This window comes from Brachycentrus maculatus, unplaced genomic scaffold, assembly GCF_059751285.1.
Source record: "Brachycentrus maculatus isolate JH-2025_06_01 unplaced genomic scaffold, ASM5975128v1 h1tg000310l, whole genome shotgun sequence".
Lineage (NCBI taxonomy): Eukaryota > Metazoa > Arthropoda > Insecta > Trichoptera > Brachycentridae > Brachycentrus > Brachycentrus maculatus.
In genome coordinates this window covers 1,286,142-1,296,379 of record NW_028281060.1, presented here as the reverse complement: position 1 = coordinate 1,296,379, position 10,238 = coordinate 1,286,142, and the positions used below count along the sequence as shown (strand labels likewise).

Here is a 10,238-nt window from a genome sequence, read left to right as displayed (position 1 = left end):
AACACTTTCTGCCCTATAGCGAGTAAATATTAAGTTAAAAATATACCGCTTTTGCTGGGATAAAGTATGTACATTTTCTGGGCATTCCGAAACATGCACAACTGAAAATTGACATTTTTATTTATGCCGTTCTTGAAAGGAGTGAGCGATATGGTATGTGTATAAAAATATCCCTTTGAAATTCTTAGAAGCCTCGGATCAAACCAGTGCCTTCTAGATATGGCAACGGCCCAATAGCTGGACCGTGACATCAAGATGGCGGTCAAAAGCTACCACGGAGTAAGCTCCCCAACAGCCGCAGTCGCCAGTCGACAGTCACTACTCCGCCACCAGTGACCGCGGTCAAGCCGCAACAGGGAGGCTAGCAACACGACCATAGATGTCAAAATAATCCAATCACTCAAAAGTACCTACCCACGTCCGTACCATAGATTAGAATCGACCCTGTTTTTCGTGAATTTCGAAAATAGGGGTATATTGAATTTGATTTTTGTATTGTGATTTTTTTGTTTGTTGGTGATTTGTGTTGTGTTTTTTGTTGTAATTCAAAGTGCACAACATAGAAATTTTCTTATCAGCGATTTGGAAATTAAGGTAAGAATTTTTAAATGATTTTTCTCATACAATTTTTATGATTATAATTTTTTATTATTTATATGATATTTTAGTCCACATTTTCTTTTTATAACTTTTTTTTATATAAATATTTAACATTTAAAACATACTAATAATTCATAAGTAGAAAAATTATAATTTTATCTAGTTTTTTATTGATATTTATTAAATTTCATTACCGTATCATTATCTATTAAAAAATTATTTTTATTTTTTTTAAATTTATTGATATTCGAAGATCTTTGAACATCAAAACAATAATTTTCAAAAGTCGCACATTAATGAAACTTGAAATATAATAACCTATTTTTTCCCCGATTATTAGATCTTATTTTACATATATATATATATTACTGGATTTTGGATCTAATTTTACAAGTATATCATTGAATTTTTGGATCTAAATTTATAAATATATCATTGGATTTTTGGATTTAATTTTAAAAATATATAATTGCATTTTTTATCTAGACTTTTCTTATGCATAGGTGTGAAGAACTGTAAAAGGTACTCATGATTTTTTTGTATTCTGATTTATCATAAATTGTAACTGTTGTTTTTCCTTCCAATAAAATTTTAAAAAATCTAATTTTACAAATATAATATATAATGGGATTTATGGATCTAATTTAACAAAAATGAAAAAAGATTTTTTAACCTTATTTTACAAATATATGATTTGGATTTCAAAATCTAACTTTACAAACAAAATATGTTTAAAATAGCATCGTTGAGGCGACCTTAACATTGACTTCTTTGTTTAATTAATTTGAAAATGCACAAAAAGGCGAAATGCATCTTACGAGTGTAAAGATTTTTCTCGTGATATTCATTTTATTTATTTAAAAAAAAAAACATCCCCATCCACACATCTTGATCATTTTACCCGTTTATTAATTTTTCCTTTGATCTGTTTTTGTTTGCTCTCTTATATTCACCTAACAAAGAACTTGATGTTGTAAGTTCTTTAATAAGGAGTTCTTTTTTATTGTATAATATGAACACCAGATCAAAAATTAGCATTATATCAAGAAATTTTTCATTTTTAAAGAGCTTAATCAACAAATTTTGTTCGCCTCCGTAGTGTAATGGTCAGCACGCTCGGCTACCGTTCTGGAGGTCCCGGGTTCGATTCCCAGGGGTTTCAAATAAATATAAGTGATTTTTTCCACTGTAATATTTATTCATTACTATCCTGGACTGGTTCTGAAGTGGAGGGCTGATCACCTTTCCTTCATGTGTAAACGATCAAGATAACACTGCGTTTATATAAAGCAGTGCCCTATGCACCATTGGGGTGCGAATAAGGGTTTTATATTTTTTATATTATAATCAACAAAACTTTTGGCATTGCTTTCTAGCTAAGCTAACTCCAGAAGCTTTTAGGCGCTCGACGGTGAAGTAAATTTTCTTCTTCGATTTTTTCTCCGCGTTAGAATGTTGCATCAAGTCAAATAACTTTTTTAAAACATGTTGAAATTAACTTGCATATATTTATATATCGTGGTCATACAGGAGAAAGTGACAAAGTACATTTTTTACAAAAACGTGGTCATTGACTATTTGATATCTTACTAGCTTAATATTGCCCTGGAAAAAATCACAAAGGATTTTAAACTTGGTAGTATAATATGTCCGCCTCCGTAGTGTAATGGTCAGCACGCTCGGCTACCATTCTGGAGGTCCTGGGTTCGATTCCCAAGGGGGGTAAAATAAATATGTGTTTTTTTTTTCACTGTAATATTTATTCAATATTACCCTGGACTAGTACCTGAAGCGGAGGGCTGATCACCTTTCCTTCATGTGTAAATGATCGAGATAACACTGCGTTTATATAAAGCAGTGCCCTATGCACCATTGGGCGTGGATAAGGGTTTAAAAAAAAAAAAAAAATGACTAACTGCATTGATGTTTATTTTCTTGCCAACCTAAAGTGACTTAAATGGCCCTCCTGAACATTTTACATTTTGTTAGTTGGTCACTTTCTCCTGTACAACTACGATATATTCTTTAATATTCATTTTTTAGAATATGTGCTGATATATTTTTTTTTACTCCTTACCTTTCGGTCACTCAATTCCTTTCAAAAATATATATTTAAGTGTATATTTCGAAAAAAAAACTCGATACAAAAACGGTATTTTCAGAAGAAAAAAGTACGTACCTGAGTTTAAAAAATCATGTCGTGATTTATCGCATATTGAGCCCAAAGGGACTTGTAAAGTTTGAATCCGAAATAATTATCAAAAATACCATTTCGTTTATCACACACATCCTTTGGCGTCAAAACAAGTATTGAAATGGTTATACTGTATTATTAGTTCTTTCTAGAACTTTTATTGAAGTCATCGCGTGACCATCATGACGTAATTCTTTTATTATTATTATCAAACCTACAAAATTGGGAGATATAACATGTTGCAAATATCGAATGGATAAATCGTTTTCATTCTATTGACTCTAGAGAACGTATTGACCTTATGTAAAATAGTTTTCATTTCGAGTGATTTTTTTGACAGTAAATAATATCATAATTATTATAACATATGTAAATGTTTAATTGGCTTTTTTTCTTAATGTAACTTTTTTTGTTTATGTAATGTAATGTTTATCATTGTTATTATTTTTTGTTATAGTGTAGTGGCTAGGTTAGGCTACCATGCTGGAGGTCCCGGGTTCGATTCCCAAGAAGGTCAAAATAAATATTAGTGATTTTTCAGTATAATATTTATTTAATATGACCCTGAATTTGTACATGAAGCGGAAGGCTGATCACCTTTCCTTCGTGTATTTAATGATCCATTTAACACTGCTTCTATACGATGCAGTGCCCTATGCAACATTTGGTGCGGATAAGGGTTAGAAGGGAAGATTTTAAATAGATTCCATTATTCGGTTATGTCGTATTTGTTGCATGTCGTAATATTTTTTCATTTGCACAGTTATAATTAAGAATTGTTAAATGTGTCCTTGGCACATTCATGTAATTTGTAATTATGGGTATGATAAAATGAAAATTAATAAATAATTCCATTTATTTTCACCCATTTGGGAATTGAACCTAGGACCTCTAGTACAGTAGCCAAATGTGCTAACCACTGCACAATGTCTTTTATAAATAACGCTTTGTTGTCATATTTGAATATTATTTTTTATAAATTTCAATTCCTCAATTTTATATTTCTCAAAAAAAATAAACAATTAATTACTTATTTTTCATTTAAATTTCACTTTTTAAATACCATTATTTTTTAAAATCTATTATGACACCTCCGCTGTCCAAACTTAAAACACAGTAAGGGACATTTTTTTGTAGTACTTTTTTTTGCATTTTTGGACTAAGTAGAATCTACTTAGTCCAAAAATGCAAAAAAACGTACTACCAAAAAAATGTCCCTTACTGTGTTTTGAGTTTGGACAGCCGACCTGTTTCGATACATTCCGCACCTATTTCAATCACCGTATATAGCACAAATAATGCGTAACGCATCGAAACACGTGTCACAATAGATTCGAAGAAATAGTGGTATTTACCAAGAGAAATTTAAATATAAATTGTGTACATAATTACAACACAGTTACTTCCAAATCAAATGATAGAATAATCATTAAGTACATGTTTTATTTATTTTAAATATTCTACACGTCTTCATAATATACAAAAAAACATATATTTTATTTTATTTTATAGCCTAGTATTACAATTAAAATAAAAAAATACTAAAAAAGATTTATTATATTATTTTCTGACATCTCATCAAAGATGAAGAAGAATATGGAAGTCTGGGCATTTACGGGGCTGACGACCGTCATCGGCTGGTTTAAGTGATCACTTTACACACGTGTGACATTCACCAATTCTACCCATTATTGACAACCACACTACTCAAATTCTTGGAAGTTCTATATATATGAACCAATTTAAAAACCTTGTTCTTGAATCACTAGAACTTCACTAGAGACATCTATTGGTGAGATGTAAAGAAGCTTTTTATTAAGCAGAAACTCTTTTATTAGTATGTGAGGTCCGAATCCTGGATTATAATCACACATGAGAAACACCAGAAAATACCATTTTCATTTTTATTATTTAAGCTTATAATTTGACCAGATAATTTATTTACAACATTTTGAGTGTGTCCAAATACTTGTTCACAAAATCTGGATTATCTCCAATTATTTTTTCATATTATTAATAATAATATGAAAATAACTCCTGTAATTGGTGATAATCCAGATTTTGTGAACAAGTATTTGGACATACTCAAAATGTTGAGATTTATTATTAAAATACCTAGCTTAAGTTTTGAAATATGACAGAGTTTTCTAGACATTCTTATATAAAATATGGAAGGGGGGATTTTTTTATACTAAAGTAATGTATCTAAGGCCATTTTTTTTAAATAAATGTTATAAGGTTTGTTATATAAACAAGTTACCGAAGGTTATATTTTGTTAAATGAACAAATTTACTAGGTTTATAATTCCAAGGGGGATTTTTATAATAGACATAACAAAACGCCAATTTTTTTCTTTGTTATCCAATAATGTTCGGTTTTTTCAAACCCTTATCAGCTCCCAAAGGTGCATAGGGCACTGCATTATATAAACTGTAAACAGAGTGTTATCTTGATCGTTAACGCACGAAATGAAGGAAAATCAGCCCTCCGCTTCAGGTACCAGTCCAGGGTTATATTGAATAATTATAATAAATAATAAAACCCTTATCCGCACCCCAGTGGTGCATAGGGCACTGCGTCATATAAACGCAGTGTTATCTTGATGGTTTACACATGAAGGAAAGGTGATCAGCCCTCCGCTTCAGGTACCAGTCCAGGGTAATATTGAATAAATATTACACTGAAAAAATCACTTATATTTATTTGACCCCCCCACCTGGGAATCGGACCCGGCACCTCCAGAACGGTAGCCGAGCGTGCTGACCATAACACTACGGAGGTGGACAATGTTCGGTTACATAAACAAATTGTCGAAGTTTATTTTTCGTAACATTAACAAAATGTACTCGGTTTATGGTGTTCAAGGGGATTTTTAAACAAGAGTGATGTATAAAACGTCAAATATTTATTTGTAATCCATTAATGTTTGTTATATAAACAAGTTGTCGAAGGTTAATTCTTGTTACATAAACCAATTTACTTGGTGTATGAATTTAAGTGTTTATGTAACAAATTTTAACCTTCGATTACGTATTTATGTAACCAAACATTAGTGACTCACAAAGTAAAAATTTGCTGGACAGCACAAATATATACCACGGTACAGCACAAATCAACATCCTGGTACACCACAAATCTCTACCTCAGTACAGCATAAATATATAAACATTATTTATTGATTTGGCGTTTAATTTGTAGAACTCCATTTTAATTTATGTATTAATTTTAAATCAAACACAGATTTTTTTGAGTCTACTAAGTTGTATTTTATTAACAAAAACACATAAAAAATTATATTGTGACAATTGTTTCGCCTTGTTAGGGCATTATCAAACGTTTGATATCATATATATATATATATATATATATATATATATATATATATATATATATATATATATATATATATATATATATATATATATATATATATATATATATATGTATATATATATATATATATATATATTTATATATATATATATATATATATATATATATATATATATATATATTTATATATATATATATATATATATATATATATATATATATATATATATATATATATATATATATATATATATATATATATATATTAGTAAAAATTGGCAGCCCACCCCTGAGTAGGTACTTTAAATCTTTTTAAAATTTTAAATGGCAATAATTTACAACTATAGCACAGATTTCACACATCGCTCACTCTTTTCAACAACGTCATATATCAAAAATCGTCAATTGTCAGTTGTGCATGTTTTCGGAATGCCCAGAAAATGTCCTATATCCCAGCAAAACAGGCATATTTTTAACATAATATTTACCCGCTACAGGGCAGCGGCAAAGGTAGTTTTATATATTTTTTTTTAATATACTAAATTTTTTTCAAATGGAGAAAAAACATTTGGGTTTTACCTAAAAAGATCGGTTGCACAGTAAAAAGTTCAATAAGTGGCTTGATATTTATTTTTAATACATTTTTGTATATTTTTGAACTTTAAAAACAATCTCCTGAAAAATCTAGTTTTTTGAGCTATATCAATTAAAATTATGTATATTTATCAGCATTAGCAACCTGCCTGCTTGAAAACCTGTGCCCGTTACGTCACTAGGTGCTGAGAAATCATTCTTTGTATTATTTGAGATAATAATTCATTCCCGACCTTACTGACAACGAGTTGGTAGCTCGTGTTATATTGTAACAGCATTATTGAAATAACATTGTTACAATATGAAATCCAGATCTTAGCCACGCCCGAGGCGTATATATTCCATTAAGTAAATAGAATAATGTCGACATTTGCTATAATTAAAGGTTCCGGAACCGTCGTAACATACATATGGAAAAGAAATTACATATTTATGATTGTCTAGTTGTCATAAATACATATTTAATATGAAATAACGAAAACTGTATCGAATTCTCCGAATGGAACTTATTGCAAATAACATTTCATTGTTATTATCAATTCTAATTAAAGCTAAACTGGCAGTACACAACTGAGTCCTGGTTCCGACCCTAATGTATGTAAGTGAAACATGGAGTTGGCAAAAGAAGGATGAAAGTAGACTAAATACAGTCGAAATGCGATCTCTCAGAAGAATTTGCGACAAAACGATGTATGATGTTCGAATAGTAAAATAAGGAAGGAATACAAAGCTGAGACAAGAATTATCAATAAAATTAAGAAAGGTGTGTTGAGATGGTTTGGACATGTAGAACGAATGAGTGAGGAAAGAACGGTGCAGAGCACGGAGCAAACGGAGCAGAGGAAGACCGAGAAAAAACATGGCACGATCAGGTATGCCAAATACTTGAAAGTGGTTAGGTTAGGAGTCGTAACAATCGGCGGGTATGTATGAGGAGATGCATGAACGTGGAAGAGGCGAAGAATGTTTGCAAGGACAGAGTGGTGTGGCGCTCTATTCTCTCTGCCTACCCCTGCGGGGAAGCGGCGTGATGGTTAGTTAGTTAGTTAGTTAGAAATTCGAATTAATCAGGCACTGATTTTTTTAGGATGATGTATTAAGATATACTTACATTTAATATATTTGTCTCAATTAAGACGAAACATGCATTGTCTATATACGAATGAAGATGGTAGCCTGAGCATTCAAGGGCTTACGACCCGGCTATCTGCTAGCTTAAATTAAACTTCATAAACTTGTGTAACGTTCGCCATTCTGCTTATTTGCATGTGTGTTTGTTTATTTTACACACTCATCTAATCGATTGTTTGCAAAGACAGAGTAGTGAGGCGTTCGATTCTCTCTGCTTACACCTACGTATAGAGGCGTGATAGTTAGCAACAACTAGACGACTAACGCACTTGCTATATATATTTATATATATTTATATATATATATATATATATATATATATATATATATATATATATATATATATATATATATATATATATATATATATATATATATATATTTATATATATATTGTTTATATATATATATATATATATATATATAAATATATATATACAAAAATATACATATATATAAATATATATATATATATATATATATATATATATATATATATATATATATATATATATATATATATATATATATATATATATATATATATATATATATATTGTATATACCTTGGACAACCCTTAGTTTTTCTCTAAAACAGGGAAAAAGTATGATTTTATTATATAATTGATTCATTTTTCTACTTTAGTTTTTTCTTTATTCAAAAAAAAAATTTGGTCAAATAATAAACTCATTTTATTTTAAAAATAATATACTTTTGTTTTGCAAATAGGATCCCATCATGATTTAGTTATAATATTTCCAATCTCATACTTAATTTTACCTTTTTTTAACCCTTATCCGCACCCCAGTGTTGCATAGGGCACTGTGTCATATAAACGCAGTGTTATCTTGATCGTTTACACATGAAGGAAAGGTGATCAGCCCACCGCTTCAGGTACCAGTCCATGGTAATATTGAATAATTATATTTATTTTACCCCCCTTGGGAATCGAACCCAGGACCTCCAGAACGGTAGCCGAGCGTGCTGACCATTACACTACGGAGGCGGAATTTTACCTTTAGTATACTGTTATTTCTTTAAATATATTTTTTAACTATACTCCTCTTTTTACCGTATTTTTCATTGTATTTTAAATCATGTATATTCCGTATGAACCTTAGAGGTTTGCACACTTCACCTCAAGGTTCGGAACAAAGATATATAAATGAATTATGATAAAATCATTAATTAGTTGCAGTTTTGCATACGTTCCTTCATTAAAATATACATATTCAATGACGACAATACATCATAATTGAATATTATATTACTTAATATTCAATGGTTGATGAGAAGCTCTACCTCATTCTATCGGATATTGCTAATAAAGTAATTTAAGTACTGAATACATAATATACCCACGCACAGCTATATACATCTAATCCAAGGTTCTTATCTTCACGATATTGTGTAATAATACTAGACGCGATTTGCAAGAAATTTACAATTTATTAACAAAAATTAATGGTTATAAAAAATAAGGGTGAAATGACAAAATATTATGCTATTTAAAACCTTTTATGTTTTATTTAAAATTTTAAAATTTAAAATACAGAAATAGTTACCTTTTTTGAAAATATAAACAGTAAAAAGTATTGTTTTTATGATCTAAGTTGCGAAATTTATAGAAATAGTGAAACAAAATTGTATCGCGATTTAACTGTGAATTTACACAACAATCGGGGTAAGCAGAAAGCACAGAAAAGGAATACATCGAGGCTGCTTATAGAATGACTGGTCGGGATAAGCTTAAAATGATTTTATATGTATATATATATATATATATATATATATATATATATATATATATATATATATATATATATATATATATATATATATATATATATATATATATATATATATATATACTACTACTACTACTACTACAACTACCATCACGCCGTTTCCCCGCAGGGGTAGGCAGAGAGGATGGAACGCCACACTCTTCTGTCCTGACATACACGCCTCCTTCACATCCATACATCTAGTCATACATGCCCTCCGATTACGCAGACTTTTGACACCGCCAGATTTTAGGTTCTGATTGATCTGATCGTACCAAGACTTTTTCGGTCGTCCACGTTCTGTTTTCCCTCTCACATTCGCCACATATATTTTCTTGGTCATTCTCTCGTTACCACCGCAAAGAACTCTTCCTAATCTTTTTAATTATTCCTCGTTCAGCCTTACATTCCTTTCTTATATCTTCGTCTTTAATTCTGTCATACAATGATTTTCCACACATTCGTCTGAGGCAGCGCATATATATATATATATATATATATATATATATATATATATATATATATATATATATATATATATATATATATATATATATATATATATATATATATATATTTATATATATATAAACACGT

The 10,238-nt window shown here is 29.7% G+C and overlaps 1 protein-coding gene across 1 annotated transcript in view; it reads left to right on the top strand.

The window, feature by feature from the left end:
* The first annotated feature begins 290 nt into the window (after window positions 1-290).
* Window positions 291-10,238, top strand: part of LOC148304664 (uncharacterized) — a 58,934-nt gene continuing 48,986 nt past the window's right edge. Inside the window, exon 1 of the mRNA XM_088267963.1 lies at window positions 291-594. The gene's annotated coding sequence lies outside the window, so the exon portion shown is untranslated. The remainder of the gene's footprint in view (window positions 595-10,238) is intronic.